General features: G+C 37.3%; 1 protein-coding gene across 1 annotated transcript in view; it reads left to right on the top strand.

The window, feature by feature from the left end:
• The window catches only part of LOC139127740 (endosome/lysosome-associated apoptosis and autophagy regulator family member 2-like), a 119,806-nt gene extending 106,837 nt beyond the window's left edge, over positions 1 to 12,969 (top strand). The window contains exon 9 of the mRNA XM_070693630.1: positions 12,797 to 12,969. The gene's annotated coding sequence lies outside the window, so the exon portion shown is untranslated. The remainder of the gene's footprint in view (positions 1 to 12,796) is intronic.
• Positions 12,970 to 18,008: the final 5,039 nt, after the last annotated feature.

Consider the following 18,008-nt stretch of genomic DNA (forward strand, 5'->3'; position numbering starts at 1 on the left):
TCCTGAAATGAGCTATCAAAGATATCCACCTTCTTCATCAATACATGTGTCACAAAAGGTTATTCCTACATAACACAGCAGAGCTCTGTCAACTGTTGAGTCACTTGTTTTTTCAAAACCGCTGGTCAGACAGCGTTAATATTTGGTTTACATTTCCCAGGATGACCTTAGTGAGATAATTTCATTCAGTCAGGAAATACTTAATTTTGTATCCATGTCTATAGTAGCTTCAGGACTTGGCCCTAGTTTGTGTACCCTGATTTTCGTCAAATGTTGAGTGACAGATGAAATAAAGGTCAGATTCAATTCCAGGACTGGGAAAGTGTAGACCTGTCTAGCTTGTAAATGTTTGTTGTTATCGGAGATTTTTATGGTAGGGAATGTAACTTGTATGTCGATACCTAGCAAGAGTTTTTCTGTAGCATCTATGGCTAAATGTACACTGTTTTTATTGTCTGTTTTTTCCCGTTGCTTCGGCTAGAATCCAAATGTGATCTTCATCGTTACCAGAACATTCACCATGACTAGTATCAAAAACCCTCAAATTCTGTATGTCATTACTCAGAACGTGCCATGCAAGAGCAAAGTGTACATATTCAGAACGTCAGTTTGATCGTCAATTAGATTCAGTGTAAGTACGAAGTATTGTTGTCGGGGACCACTTTGCAAATAAACTTTAATATATTCCAAGATAGATCGCACAAAGAAACCTCAGAAGTTGCCTGTCCTGTTTTTTCGAGAGTCTATTGTGTAGTGCACACTCATCAACATGACTTTCCTATTTTACGTCGTTTGTACTAACTTTTGTCACTGTCATTTAACAATCTGTCGAGAGACGGTGCTCTAAGAAAGTATACCGCCAAAGTAATATTTAGAACTGTCGTATCTCCTTATATTTCCCGGTTGGACAAAGCCGCCTCTATGATAGTACGGTCCATTATAAGTCCAACTAGTATAGAAAGAATTGTAGTCTATGCACAACAACGATGTGCGCTGTGGCATAGGCAGTACCCATGTTTGCGCTTGAAATGCCTGATCGGACAGGTTTCGCATTTACGGTATCGAAACCATCTGGTCACTATGGAACTTGATATTTTTAGCTCCGCTGTCAGCGACGCGGAGCTTATCAAATAGGTTGATTATCCGTCGTCGTCGTCGTCGTCCGGCGTCCGGCGTCCGTCGTCCGTCAACAATTGCCTTCTCCTCTGAAACCACAAGTCCAATTGCTTTGAAATTTTATGGCAGTTCACTTGGGGTGACCTTACTTCAGTTTGTTCAAATCATGGTGAAATTTGCATATTTGTATTTTTGGGGCATTTTTTTGTGTTTTGGTAAAAAAATCTTCTGCTCTGAAATCGCTCGTTTGATTGCTTTGAAATTTGATATGCAGTTTGCTTAGGGTGACTTGAATCAGATTTGTTCAAATGGTGGTGAAATTTGCATATTTGTATTTTTAAGGCAATTTTTGTCATTTTTGGTAAAAAAATCTTTAAAAATCTTCTTCTTCAAAACTACTGGTCAGATAGCTTTTATATTTGGTACATATGTCCCTAGGGATGATCTATTTCAGATTTGTTCAAATTGTGCAGAAATATGCAAATTTGCATTTTTAAGGCAATTTTTGCCATTTTTGGTCAAAAAATGTATTTCTCAAAAAGTACTGGTCTGATAGTTTTGAAATTTGGTATACAGGTTTCTATAGATGAACTAAGTAATATATATTGAATTTCTGATGAAATCTGTAATTTTGTATTTTTGGGGCAATTTTTGCCATTTTTGGTCAAAAAATGTGTATTTCCAAAACTACTCATCTGATAGCTTTGAAATTTGGTATAGAGGTTTCTACAGATGAACTAAATGATATTTATGGAAATAATGATGAAATCTGCAATTTTGAATTTTGGGGCAATTTTTCCCATTTTTGGTCAAAAAATGTGTTTCTCAAAAAGTACTGGTCTGATAGCTTTGAAATTTGGTATACAGGTTTCTACAGATAAGCTTAGTAATATATATTGAATTTCTGATGAAATCTGTAATTTTGTATTTTTGGGGCAATTTTTGCCATTTTTGGTCAAAAAATGTGTATTTCCAAAACTACTTATCTGATAGCTTTGAAATTTGGTATACAGGTTTCCATAGATGAACTAAATGATATTTATTGAAATAATGATGACATCTGCAATTTGAATTTTGGGGCAATTTTTCCCATTTTTGGTCAAAAAATGCGTTTCTCAAAAGTACTGGTCTAACAGCTTGAAATTTGGTATAACTAAGTGTGATATTTTGAAATTATGATGAAATCTGCAATTTTTATTTTTGGGGGGCAATTGTTGCCATTTTTGGTCAGAATATTTTATTCTCAAAAACTACTCATCAGATAGCTTTGGTTGACATGTTCTTAGGGATGATCGGATGTGATATATTCAAAGTATGATGAAATCTTCAATTTTGTATTTTTGCAGCTTATTTTAGCCACATTTTTCTGGCCACTGCATTGAGTTATCAAAGATTTCCACCTTCTTCATCAACATGTGTCAAAAATAGTTTTCTGTACATAAACACAGCGGAGCTATATCGGCCGCTAGGTCGCTTGTGTTAATTTTACTCTAGAATTTTAATGTGAATAAATGCACTTTTACCGTATGCAATAGACCTTGGTGTTCCGTTAACGGCAATCAAGAACTGGTACATACTGAGCCAAAAAAGAAAAGTCTTGGATTTTAAAATTCGCTTTTGTTTTTGCGCAATGAGCCTTAAAAGCGTCAACTTGACGAGTTTTGCATAAATTATCAGCCTTGTTCACGCTCGTCAGCTGCAAGCTGTATCTTCACTTCCAGGCTTTTTGCCATCAAAGAAATGCTTCCAGGTACCCAACTTACCCTAGATCACTATGGTGAAAACTTGTGACCGTGATCGTAAACTCAGAGAGCGGGGCAAAAGCAAAACTTGACAAAAGGTCTGTGTGGCAACCAACTTGGTGTCATTAACACCTCGTCACTTACCGCAATACCGCACGTTCTTTTGTTGTACTTGTCGCAACTGCTGCGGCAACTATTGTTCACTTACCACATTTACCGCAAACGAGGACAAGAAAATCAACAGCTAACAAAAGAGGTGTTACCGCGAAGTTACCGCACCAGCAGTTACGGCAACAGCGCGGCAAAAGCTACAAGTTATGTGATTCTGGTACTGTAGGTCCAATCTTATGATAAAAAGGTAATTTCTTGGTGCTTTCCAATTTAACAGCAGTTACCTTGACTGTCAGTTTCAAATTAAATTTATTAACAGTCATGGCAAAGGAAAATTGTCAACAGTAGTGGTAAGCAATCCCTTTCAAATCATCACATTTCAGAGCTGCAATTTTTGCATGGTAACTTAACATCAAAGCAACAATTCAAAAGTAGAACTATTAAAATTGTCCATTTGGACTATTTCAAACTGCTTTAACTTTTACAAGAAATGATGTGATTCTGAATGATTTTAATATTTCTGCAGATTCCACCAGTTTAATGATGTAATAGTGAACATCACCAGACATTTCTTGATGATATCAAAATATCAAATGAAAATGTTCCTGGGCTAAAATGTTATCATTATCATTAAAACAATGATTACTCTTAAAAACATTTGGAAATTAAATGAACAGTATCATTGTGTCTTGTTTTACAGGATTTGGGCCCGACCCTTTTCGTCTGAAGAAAAATACTTATGCTTGAGATGCTATTGAGCCTGCTTGATAACAACTATGGCACAACACCACAGTACTTGTATTTGTATCTTCACTGCCACTTTGCTACCAAATGCTTTCTTCTGCAAGGAAAATTTTTATTTGTGTGGCTAACAAAATTTTCGTCATGACTTAAAGACTGCATAAATTTGCCACATGAGGAGCTTGTAGTTTATATGTATGATAAGTTGTCATACTGTGAACACTGACTGAATGCTGCAGAAGTATTCTGTATCTGTGGTAATATACACTTCACATTGCTACCAGATTTTTAGAATTGCCACCTAATTATTTCTGGTGGCAAAAGTTTACCACCAGAAATGAAAAAGTATTTCTATCCCTCAGTGTCATAAAAACACAGATAATTGTAATAAAAACTGAAGAAATATTTCTTTAATGTAAAAACTATTATGAACAACATACAAAACATCTTGATTTATAAAATTAGGAACTCCTGAATGCCAAGAAAGCTGTTGGTGCACTTGAGATCATAAACTGCCTAAAAGTTGTTCAAAGTGGCTACAAGATTTTTGATTTGGCTAATGAGTTGGATAATTATTTTGACTTGGGGAACCCTGCAGTTTATGCACATACCACGTGGTAGCAGTAACTAAATGATACTGAAAGTTTCACATGGGCACAATTTGACACAACGCCAGTGGCCTATTATATACTTACCCTTAATACACCCAACTGACTTGCCTGTTTAACACAAAATATAGTAGCAAGGTCATGATGACACACAATGACACTGTATGGTGTTGTTTTATTGAAATACATTACATATCCCCCAAAAATTTAATTTGTCCCCCATCAAGACCTACTAAGTGTCACTGTGTCCCCATGCCAGCAAAAGCTGGCCAAAACACTGAGCATGTTACACAAGATATTATTTTTGATACAGAGAATAAAGACACAAAAATAAATAGGTAAGTTACAGCTACTGTTTCTGTACAATACAATGGTTTCAACCGGGCTTGAACCCACAACGCACGGCACCCATTCACCTAGCGCAGAGGCCAACAGACAAAACCGCTCGGCTAAATCCCCAATCTCAAAAAGATTGGTTCAATAACCGAGCTAAGGATGTTACAATTCTGACTGCGCCCTCTCCACTCGCCGTAGAGTTCGTGAAGCACTCACGCTAGTACACACGCTATCATACATCTCACACAAACTTTATCGAAGCGAAGCAATGAATACAACGCTTAAACTGGGCGGAAGACAGCCTCGGGGACAATTCTGTCCACCAGCAGAACTATCAACCCAGGATAGAGAATACGATGGTTTCAACCGGGCTCGAACCCACAACGCACGGCACCCAATCACCTAGCGCAGAGGCCAACAGACAAAACCGCTCAATGACCATGAATAAAACCGTACACATTTCACTCCTAAAATCATTTGATATTCAAAGCCTAAGCACATAGCGAAAATATTCCGCCAGGTGTGAACTCATAAATATTCATGAATACAACAAAGTATAAAGTAGTCCCCAGGGAACACAAGGTGTCATTCCTCACACAGCCAGGGCGCCGACGACAACGAGCTCAGGATGGTTTCAGCTTCCACCCTTCATACCAACAGTGCAACCTCGGCGACTGCCCAGGCATTTCAGCGCATGGAGAAATCCAGACTCAACGACCAGTTCTGGCAGTTGCTACGTTCATGGCCACCTGTGCCGGGCACTCAGCTCCCCTTACTGTGCCACGTGCGTTTGCCGGTATGGCGTCCACCAACATTAGTGGGGATGTCCAACCCCCGTAAGAAAGCGTTCAGGTACGTGTATTTTTAGACTGAGCCGAGTATTGTGGATGGATTTTGTGTCAGATATTACAAAGACCATATGACAGCATGGATGCACACCCATGATGACAGTGACATAGCTCTTCATCATTACAATTTGTGTATGGCAGTGGGCTACTCATTTTAGCTGTACGGCAAACTATACTATTGCAAGTTTAGCCCACGTTGGGCACAGTTGTCCCATTATTTTCATGTGAGAGAATTGAAAATGCATATAATTACGAGTTAATAAATGAAGTCTAAGAGTTTCTTGCACAGTTTCTTACACCGCCCACATTTTTCTTTTCCCCGTAGGGATGGAATGTATATTTGGTGGCTGCATGCGATGCCCACCCTGTCTTCCCTGCGAGGGAATGATGTAGTCCCTGTGAGGGACGGAATGTATAGTAAGGTGGCTGCATGCGATGCCCACCCTGTCTTCCCTGCGAGGGAATGATGTAGTCCCTGTGAGGGACGGAATGTATAGTAAGGTGGCTGCATGCGATGCCCACCCTGTCTTCCCTGCGAGGGAATGATGTAGTCCCTGTGAGGGACGGAATGTATAGTAAGGTGGCTGCATGCGATGCCCACCCTGTCTTCCCTGCGAGGGAATGATGTAGTCCCTGTGAGGGACGGAATGTATAGTAAGGTGGCTGCATGCGATGCCCACCCTATCTTCCCTGCGAGAGTATGGAAGATGTAGTAACTGTGGTCACGGCCACGGCTAAATGGTGACGAATTTCTCCCTGTGAGGGATTGAATGTAAGCTTATAGTAAGGTGATGTATGTGATGCCCACCGTTGCAGTTTTCGGAGAGGAAACTTGTAGACATTTGAGGTGTGCTATTGTGAAACTGCCTTTCTGTGTATGTGCTTGTAGATGCGGCTCCAACTGTCGGAGTTACAGAAAAAGAAAAAAAAAGTTCGACGAGTTGGAGAAGTCAGGTAGTACATCTCAGCGACAGAGTTGAAGTGCTTTATCTGTTGTGTCAATTCCTGAGGGAATTTTGTTGTGGTTTAAGTTTGCAGAAGATCATTAAAGTGTAAATGCAAAATAGATTGTCGTTTCTCAGTAGTGGTTCCCTTAGACAGGGGGGCGAATACTAAAAACCCTGGCCTTACGGCCGCCTGCCAGTTGCAGGATCCTGTCTGGGGGTGCCCTCTTTAAATTTTACAAGGCTTTTTGCCCAGTTTGGCATTCCAAACTGAAAGATGTATTATACAGTTGATCAGTGTTCAGCGTCGGATAACCTTTACCTGGGTAAGCCAGAGGGCGCCCCCAGACGGGGATCGGACACGCGTGTTTCTACATAGAAGCAGTTTTGGCAGGAAGGAGTAAGTCTCCCCTGACGACTTGACCTTCAGAAACCTAAATGTGTTCATTGCAGGAGAAGTACATAATCATTTGCAGCTTAGCATTTGTTGACTGAAAATCTGTCAGGTAATCCCATTTTAACTTTGGCTCTCCGAAGGGGTAAAAGTATCGGAGTACGGAACTCCTTGCAAGGGCCTTTGGATTGTTACGACTACCCATCCCCAGCTCCTGTGACACGTCAGAAGAATTTGTCATGCAAATAATTCGGCAAGTTCATTGCATCCGCTATCTATGACAGATTGATACCGGAGGTTATATAAGTCAGGGTATAGTATAATGGCTGGGAAGTTTTTGTGAAATGATTTTTCAATGTCCTTTATTTTATATCGATGTGAGGATGGGGAGAATTGAGGAGTGGGAGAATTAGGATTGGGAGAATAAGGATTGGGAGGTTGAGATTTTATGGTAGACTAGGTTTTAGTAAAGGAATACGTTGTGTTTGGTGTGAAGCAACGATGCTCGCATCCTATCCAATCCTTCATACAATAGGCAATATCATTGAGCGAAGTGATTAGGCTTTAAATATTACTTTATTCAAAGCCTAAGCACATAGCGAAAATATTCCGCCAGGTGTGAACTCATAAATATTCATGAATACAACAAAGTATGAAGTAGTCCCCAGGGAACACAAGGTGTCATTCCTCACACAGCCAGGGCAGAGAACGCAGGGAGCTAGGAGGTACACTGTTAAGGAACCATTTGTAAGTCATGACGGTAGCGGAAAGGAAAGTTTGGTTTGTTTGTTTGTTTTTTTTTTGTTTTATTTTTGTTTTTTTTTGTTTTTTTTATCCCACCCTCCCTCCCCTGTACATTGTGTTAAAAGGCTACTTTGCTCATGATATGCCGCAACGATGCTCGCATCCTATCCAATCCTTCATACAATAGGCAATATCATTGAGCGAAGTGATTAGGCTTTAAATATTACTTAATTCAGGGCAAGTGAATTTTTCTGTTGGACAAGTGAATTTCAGAATTCACTTGCCCTATGGCAAGTGAGTTTTAAAAAAATTTTCGAGCTCTGCATTATGCAAAATCGTTGATAGTGGCCCACGCCTTGCTGTTAGCCCCTGTTCCTTTTACATGAGTTTTACCTCTTCTTCATTTTCTTGTTCTTTCTGTTCTTCTTTTTCTTCTTCTACCATTTTTTGTCCACTTGGGACTAGAAAACCACTGTAAGTTTCTGAAACTTGGTGCAGGAATTATAAATCATGGGCCCCTTGAATTGTTTGCTTGCATGCTGGTCACGTGACCTGCCATCAGATTTACATTCTCAAAAACCTCAAAATGGCTTCTTCTCAAGAACTACTGGACCAATCAAGTAGAAATTTAGCCTGTATCTTGCACATCCTTTGACCTAAAAAGTTTGTGCATAAAATTGCCAGCAATCTCATGACTTTGGCCACCATTTTGTTTTTAGCTACTATAGACTAGTCTATAGAAACTATTGGGATGGGTATCTGCCCAGCGTCAGTCTGTATGCATGTATGTATGTATAGTATTGTCAACATCAAAAACTCGTGAACCACTGCACTATTCAGCTTGGTATTTAGTGTGTTGAAGTATCCTAGGCTATAGATGGGATTTTTTCAAATGAAGTTTGCATTGCCAAAATTATGCAAATGAGCTTTAAAAATGTGAAAATGGTCAAATATTCATAACTCAGGAAGCGCTGTTTTGATTGCTTTGAAAATTAGTGGGCAATTACCTTAGGTGAACCTTATACAGTTGTATGTATATTGTGAAGATATCTTGAATTTTGTATTTTTACTGAATTTTTTGGCCATTTTTCTCATTTTAAGTAAACATTCTTCTCTGAAACAGCTGGCCCAATTGCTCTCAATTTGGGTTGGATATTTGCAAGGGTGTTACCCTTCAAATTTGTCGAAATTTTGACAAAATAGACAAAATTATGGTTTTCGGTAGATTTTTGTCATTTTAGTCAAAAAAATTCTAAAAATCTTTTTCTTTAAAACTGTTGGACAGACAGCTTTTATATTTGGTGTACAGATAGATGCCCAGGGATGACAATAGTTGGATTATGTGGAAATTGTCCAGAAATATGCAAATTTGTATTTTTAAGACAATTTTGTCATTTTTGGTTAAGAAAACATTTTTTTAAAACAATTTTGTTATTTTTGGTTAAGAAAACATATTTTTAAAACAATTTTGTCATTTTTGGTAAAGAAAAACTTATCTCAAAGAGTATGTGTCTGATAGCTTTGTAAATTGGTATAAAAGTTCTGAAGGATGTTATCTTCTACTCAAAGTGTTGGGAAACCCGAAATTTGTATAATTTAGGTAATTTTCTCACTCTGTGATCTTAAATGACCTATACCGTCCCAGGATATGTTGTGAGACAGTGGTTAAAGGCAGGAGCACCTATAAATACCCTCCATCTCGCTTGGCATTCATAATCCAACATGAGTAGCACATGGAAGCAGCGTCAACGAATGCTCCCGAAAATATGGATCCTTCAAGAACCATGGTGAAATTAAAGCACTGTTCCAACATATTATGTTTTGTGAATACTTGTGACATCACCTTGTTGGCAAAATTCTCTCATTATTTCCATTTCAAGTTGGTTTTCGATACCAAAACTGCTTCGATGCTGTGTTTGAAGCGTCCAAAAAACAACAGATGAAAGCATTCAAACAGCTGCCAATCATGAGGTGGACGCGCGAAGGTGCAAACGATCAAACATTTGTTGTGTACATGGGATCGATTACGATGTCAACAATGAATAAACAATTCTTACTACTAAGCAAAATACTCGACCTGTCCAATGGTTACTTAACATTAGATTAGAAAGGTTTTTGACGAATCTGAGGTCTTTCTCAGTTTTTGTTTTTGCTAACCTTCCGTTTGTTTTCATGGGATTTATGAGGTCGTTTGTTAATTTTCTGTTTGTTTTCATGTCATGTGTGCGGTGCCAACAAGTGGTTTAGTGCAATGGTAGCTCTCTTTTTGAGGATGTGGTGACCTTCATAAAGGCCGTTTGGTTTTATATCTTGAGAGAAAAAAGATTATTTTTACTTTCCTTTGAAAGCTAGCTTATCTGGCTATTTTTGCATATTCCATTTCTTTTGTTAAAAAGCTTCTTTCGTTTCGTTTTTCGCCTGGTTTTGCCGTTTGGTCAGTACTTTCGCTATACCTCGTTGACAATGATAAGAGTAATGACCTAATAACTAAACTTATCTACATAACAACCGTAAAGGCATCCTAATCAAACAATGTTTGATAAGAAAGTGGAAAATAAGGCAATCAAACACTGGTCACAATTTTTCCTGCAAAACCCATCACAGCATATAAAAGGAATAAAAGCATAAAAGACATCTTCTTTCAAACAAAAGTCGACACGAGGGCAGTTTAAATCAACGGTCTGAGCAAAAAAACAACGCAACAGTCAGACCACAACATAACGATTCTAGCATCTCTCTTTGCTGAACAATGACTACCATCAAACTAAACATGCGGGGATACAAACCATTGATGCGACTGATTGAAGGGACCCAATTTTGGTACTGAAACTCCAATCACGCAAGTATAAAATTGTTTTTCCGGAGACAAATCACATGACAAGGGTCGAAACACTATGGATTCATTGGTGTCTTACCATGTTTGTTGTTGTCATGAAACCACATTGATCTACTCTCCATACCATATCGCTAGGAAAGGTAGAAACAATGTGTGAAGTTGCCTTCATTTCCTGTTTTAATACTGTATCTGCTTTCCAAGGGAAGGGAAGCAAATCTGCAAGGTACACATGGAATGTCTTTGAGGATATCTCTGACACCGTTAGAACACTCACACAACAACCGGCATCAGCCATTGATGAGGGTCTTGCAGTTTTAGAAAAGTTTCTTGAATATATGTATGATAGATCAAGTACAGCTTTAAATAATGATGCAAGATTGACCTATTTGCAAGCTGCAACAATCGTAAAATTTTAATTTCTCCGATGCTGTTGAAGGTGACATTTGGTACGTCTATTGGATAGCTCCACTTCTATTGCTGAAATGTGGCTGTAAATGTGCCAGTAGGTGTGGGTGTTATCGCAGCGGTCTGATTTGCACAGTACTTTGAAGTTGTTCTTCCTTAAACTAAAATCACATTATTGTTGACAAAATAAAGTTTTAGTATTTGGTCTGAAAAAGTATACATTTTTTGAAAGTTGGCTATGGTTCCATGAGTGCTAGGTGTATGTTTTCCATTTAGAGATAAAGAGAATTACAAAATATACCTTGAAGACCTGTAAGAACAGTCTCAGGTATATAAAAAATACAATTTGACACTAAATTCACTTAAATCGGTAATGGTGTGCGCATTTTATACCTTACGTGTAAAACAAGGTATATGGATTTACTTAGAAGCCACACTGGAAAAACGGCAGTCACCTTACATGAACAAAATAACAAAATATTCCTTTCTTTAGTAGCTTCAGGGACATTGGCCCTGTGTTTTTGAAAACTTCCTATTTAATCTGCAAGAACAGTCTTGGGCACATAAAGAACATAAGATTTCACACAAAAACCACTTAAACGGTAATAAATTGAGCTGCTTTATGCCATAAGTATAGTATATAGATTTGCTTGGAAGCCTGCGGTTGCCATGCAGCTGCCATCTTGGATGACAATGTAGATTATCAATGTAGATTATCACCTATGGCGATTAGGATGGTAGCCTACATTGGTTTTATGTTTTCACCACTATGGGACTCATTCTCAGCCATTAGACCCAATCTGTATCGCAGTATTTTTAATCACAGACGTAATTAATAAACAGCACTCTATCCTCTCTGAGAACTTGTAATTAAAGTACCCATTAACAAATGAGGACTGTGTCATCAACGGTGACTTGTTTTTTCTAAACCGCTGGTCAGACAGCTCTATTATTTGGTATACAGGTCCCTTAGGATGACCTTAGTGAAATTATTTCATACAGTCAGGAAATACTTAATTTTGCATCCATGTCTTTAGTAGCTTCAGGGACATTGGCCCTATGTTTTTGAAAACTTCCTATTTAAGGGGGCGCTGCACCTTACACAGCGTATTTTGCTCAAAAATTACTTTTTTGCAAATATTCATTCAATTTTAATTAATTTGTTAACCAAAGATTAAAATATTGGTTGGGTTCACCTTTTAGCTTGTCAAGCAGTCGTAAGTTGTGTGATAAAGAAGTGTTAATTTATGCAAATGTATGCAAATCACCCGATTTCCTGGCTTCTTTTTCCTCCCAATTTCAAAATTTCTAAAGAATTTAAAACCACTCTGGCTGGGTCAAATTTTCTGAAATTTTCACATTATGTTCTTGAAATGCTATATTACAAAATGACTATTTTGTTTGGTGATTGAGTTCTTTCATTTTGAATAAGAGGCATTTTAATTTTGCTGATCATGATTTTAATCACTTTTTTGAGTGTCAGTTTTTCAACCTTTGCCATTTTAGAATGAGGATAGATAATGCAAAATAAAATAGTTGTTTTTTTCTACATATACTCTTCTTTCAGGTGAAATATTACATTTTAGAGAAGAGCGTCGTTTTTGACTTAATTTTTATCATTAATCCCAAAATGAGGTTTTTTACCCCAAATATACACCCACTTCATCCTTTGAGTAAACTACTACTACCATACTAAACTTTAGAGTCTCTGCTTTTTGAAAATATATGGTATGAGTGGGTTTCCTTGTCATCTTTGATGAGAAATATTGCTTCAAAAAAAACTGTGTTGGCAACATGCAGCTCCACCTTAATCTACAAATATCTATTTCCAGAACCAGCAGGCCATTTGAGCTCATTTAGCGTTTGTTGCCATATTGCTATTTGCAAGAAACATACGATCATCATGAAAAGTATTCAAAATCTTCTAGAGAACCAACTTGCCACTTGATGTATCTTTGAAATATTTTCCAGACTAATATGATGTACAAGTGGATAGAACCAAAAATATGCCGTAGTGATGTTCAAGGTGCAGCTCAACTACCACCATCAGGTGCAATGCAAGACTGTCCACCATGTAACCCAGGAATGAGTTTTTATAACAATTCCCATTGTGAATTCTGCCCAGAAAATCAATTCCAATGGTGATGAAGGTCAGTTATCAAGAAATGAGTCTATTAAATACTGCTATCTCCCAGTGCTTTTATTGTGAACATATGGCTTTAATAACTGTAAATTATGAGTCCACACTGTGTGTGAAATAATTCCATGCAATGATCCATGTCTAATTTTAGATTTTGCGTAAACTTCACACAAGGATACTGAATGATATGATATTATCATCCAGATTATGGCAAAACCACCAATAGTTCAAGTAAAATGAAATATAAGTGGTGTTTATATGTCATGCTTTATTGAGATAGAGCTTTATTTTCAGCAGGAAAGTGCATACATGTTGCAATATAAGGTTATTTGCAAAATACCGGTATTTATGTCTGAGTACATAATGAAGAAGAGGTATTGTCCAAGACTTGTAGTGTCGAGGACAATACCAAGGCATACGATGTGTGACAACATAAGTCCTGGTATTTTGTGAATAACCATATTATTATACACCTTTTTATTTCAATTTTACTAGACCCAGGGTCAAAATTAAGGGTGTTTTTGGATGCCTGGTGTGCCTGCAACTGAGTGGATAGCAAGCAGACCAGACCCGACTCAAATTCAAGGTTTTAGGAATTCTATATTATTCACAACAGGAATACTGATTGTTTTCAAAGTATATTGTTTTGTAATATGAAATATTTTCTTGTTTGGCCTATCAAAGTTATTGGACTCCACATCCTCCTTAAACCACTTACAGTACAACAAAACTCTATAGGTTACAGACGCAGGTTAATAATATTTAGCAATAAAGCATCCTGACGACGGTATACCACGAGATTTTTGACCAGTTTATGACATATATGCACGAGCGATAGTAAGTGCATATATGAAATTGAACTGATCAAAGTTAAATATCCCATAGTCTTTTTCTTGTCTTGACCAATCATATTGCTGGCATTTTACGTCCGTTCAAATACGGTAATGATATAACGAGTATACCACTGACTGCCCGTACAAACATCAAAACCTTGCTACATATTAGTACATATATGTTACAAATTTGATACACACTTTAATTGAACATGTGAAATATGCACCAAGTTTGTACTAGTTTGGTACACACTATGGGATTTTCACCATGGTAGTTGTGAAATTTGTACCAAGCTTGTAGATATATGTGAAATACATATCAAGTTTGGTACGAACTTCAGATTTTTTTAGCTGTCCCACGTGGCACTGTTTTATCACAGAACTGAAACAATGATCGACACTACGTACCCTGTGTTCATTGTACAAAATGACAAATTAATTCTTTTTTAAATTAATTCTTTTTTAAATTTAAAAATTTTAAATACTCTCGGTTGTTAAAACATATGAATTAGGTTACGCGTGGAATGTACAAATTTATCAAACCATGGAGGTATAGCTAAATCCATGATCAAACTATTGCAACATCATGAATGAAAAACATCAAAAGTCAACTAAAACTTAGTTCAGCTGCCATTTTTTCAAACAGTTTCCTTGGACATATTTTAAATGATTAGGATCCAAAATGGTACTCGAATTCCAGTTAAAGACTTTTTTGTTCCGTTTACTAGTCGTAACCACTGAAAGTATACCTGTCATGTGTCCGCCAAAACACATTCACACTGTCATACCAGTATGCTCAGAGCAGGGAAGTCATTGTCACGGCTATAAATCATGATCGTTACTTGCATTATTACACATGTCCAAAGACCATGGATCCCAGCTGACACCAAATGTCTTCAAATGATTGATTTCAAGTGCATAAAAGTTGGTCAAAAAGTAATATACTCTCCCATTTCTCGAGAAACTGACATTTCCGATAAATGAGAGCATCGAGGTCACAGGTCACACAGATAATTATGTATTCGAACTTCAACCTTACAAGATCACATGTCGTGAAAAGAGACATCTGATTGGCTATTTTGCCAACCCCAGCATTTGAACTCCAGTACCACTAAGGAAGTCATGCATTGCTTCAGCAGTCAAATTTACAACGTTTTTACCCGCCGTTTTGGGGAGAAATTGTAGATTATTTCTATCATCGGACGATTAAGGGAACAAAGAAGAGATTTGGGAGTACAATTGTTGTTTGAAATTGAAGGACATTGCCTGCATTCGACACCGAGAGTTCATGTAAGTTAAACACATTCAGTAGATCATGGATGTCCGTTATACACTCAAATGGCCTTGGACAATTCCGCGGGATTTCAGTTAAGTTTCAAGCTAGAGTTCGCTGCTTTGACACTTTCCATGCCACAGAGGACTATTTCAAACCAACCACTGTTCTTTGAGAACATCATGATGACAAGAAGTGAGACTGTCCCTATCGATCATTGCATTGGGACTTATGATAGAAACTCCACTGCTGCATGCTGTGCATTGGACAAATCGGACATGGCAGAGTTACTTTCGTCACAGTTGTCAGTATCTTATGGTGGAAGAAATATGTTTGGACTCGGCGGAACTAATCTATCATCCAAGTGATGTGGAATTTGGTTGTGTTTAGTTGTTTGCTTTTTGAAGTTGGACTGTAAAGTGTCTGTTCAAATATCGCTGTTAAGTCAAGGTCATCACATACTCCATGGAAGTTTTTATTTTTTTTGTAGCTATGGACATTGTTTTTCCATGATTTTGCGTTTTGATTTGAACATGTAAATAATACAACATTAACTTAAAACTCTCATGTTTTCCATGTACATTCCATCGGAAAGGTATTTTGAAATGTTTAAAGTGAATTTTATTCGTCAACAAAAGTATATGTCACAAAAATTACAAAATGTTTTGAATAAGTTTTTTATAGTTAACTATCTATGAGACTTTAACATAATATTTTTTCACTATTCAGTTTCTATTTGGTACACATTGAAAAAAATTGTGATCTGTATGATCTTCTTTAAAGAGACAGAATTTACCATTTTTCAATGTAAATTCCATTGTCAGGGAATATTTTGAATTATAGTGTACTGTACATATATGCCAAAAAGATTATTTTACAGCTCATTTAAGTATAAAGTACAAAGATTGTATGTTTATGACAGTAGAGTATTCTGTATTCTACAGTAATATATGTGTTTTTAGCTCCCATAGCCATATGTATATATGGCAATGGAAGCTATTCTTAATAGGCTAGGAAATGTCTGTATGTATGTATGTCTGTATGTCTGTATGTCTGTATGTCTGTATGTCTGTATGTCTGTATGTCTGTCCGTCAACATCAAAAACTCCAAAACCGCTGTACATTTCATCTTGATATTTGGTGTGTACATGGATGATGGGCTGTAGATGAGATTTTGTTCAAATGAAGTTGTCATTGCCAAAAATATGCAAATTAAGTGAAAAAATGTAAAAACAGTCAAAATTGAAAAAACTCAATAACCACTGAGCAGATTACATGAAAAATTAGCATGTAAGTACTTTGGGCTGACATGAAATGATTGTGCACATCTTGGGTCAGTATCTTGGACTTGCTATTTTTCATGAATTTTTTGTAATTTTCTCCCATTTTTGGTCAAAAAATCTCCTGCTCTGAAACCACAAGTCCGATTGATTTGAAACTTGGTATGGAAGTGCATAGGAGTGACCTTTCCAAATTTGGGCAAATCGTGGTGAAATTTGCATATTTTTAGTTTACACGTCCATAGACTCCCATGTATAAGGCAGATCTCCATAGACTCCCATGTATAAGGCCACGAAAAATAAAAATTTAGTTTCTCATCGTATTCATATTGCAAAAAGGATGCAGTGACACAATTTTTAGTCCCCACGGATGAAGTCCAGTGAGCTTATAGATTGGGTCATGTCCGTCTGTTCGTCCATCCGTGAGTCCATCCGTTCACGCAGATATCTCATGGATATTTTGACAAAATGTCATGTGACCTTGATGACCTTTGATCTCAAATATACATATTTGTCCATAACTCAGTAACCACAAGTGCTACCACCCTTCATATATGGTATGATGGGACAGCTTATGACGCCACATATTGTACCTCATTAATTATGCACATATCTAATTTTGAGCGAGCCAATAGAGCTAGAGGTCTGATTTTTGGTATATAGGGATAACTTAGCAAAACATTTTTTTGACAAAATGTCACGTGACCTCGGTGACCTTTGACCTCAAATATACATATTTGTCCATAACTCAGTAACCACAAGTGCTACAGCCTTCATGTATGGTATGATGGGACACCTTATGACGCCACATATTGTACCTCATTAATTATGCGCATATCTAATTTTGAGCGAGCCAATAGAGCTAGAGGTCTGATTTTTGGTATATAGGGATAACTTAGCAATACAATTTTTTTGACAAAATGTCACGTGACCTCGGTGACCTTTGACCTCAAATATACATATTTGTCCATAACTCAGTAACCACAAGTGCTACACCCTTCATGTATGGTATGATGGGACAGCTTATGACGCCACATATTGTACCTCATTAATTATGCACATATCTAATTTTGAGCGAGCCAATAGAGCTAGAGGTCTGATTTTTGGTATATAGGGATAACTTAGCAAAACAATTTTTTTGACAAAATGTCACGTGACCTCGTGACCTTTGACCTCAAATATACATATTTTTCCATAACTCGGTAACCACAAGTGCTACACCCTTCATGTTTGGTATGATTGGACACCTTATGACGCCACATACTGTACCTCAATAATTATGCGCATATCTCATTCTGAGCGAGCCAATAGAGCTGGATGTCTGATTTTTGGTATATAGGGATAACTATAGGAGAGAAATTTTTTGACCAAATGTCATGTGACCTCGATGACCTTTTACCTAAATATATGTTTATGTCAATAAATAAGTAACCACAAGTGCTATGTCCTTTGTATTAGTAGGATGGGAGACCTTATGACAACACACGCTTTACCTCATTAATTATGTACACATCTAATTCTGGGCAAGCGAATAGAGCTAGAGATCTGATTTTTTGGCATATAGGGATTAATTAGCAATATAATTTTTTTTTTCAAAATGTCATGTGACCTCGATGACCTTTGACCTTGATTATACATATATATGCATATTTCAGTA

This window comes from Ptychodera flava, unplaced genomic scaffold (assembly GCF_041260155.1).
Source record: "Ptychodera flava strain L36383 unplaced genomic scaffold, AS_Pfla_20210202 Scaffold_35__1_contigs__length_1935909_pilon, whole genome shotgun sequence".
NCBI lineage: Eukaryota > Metazoa > Hemichordata > Enteropneusta > Ptychoderidae > Ptychodera > Ptychodera flava.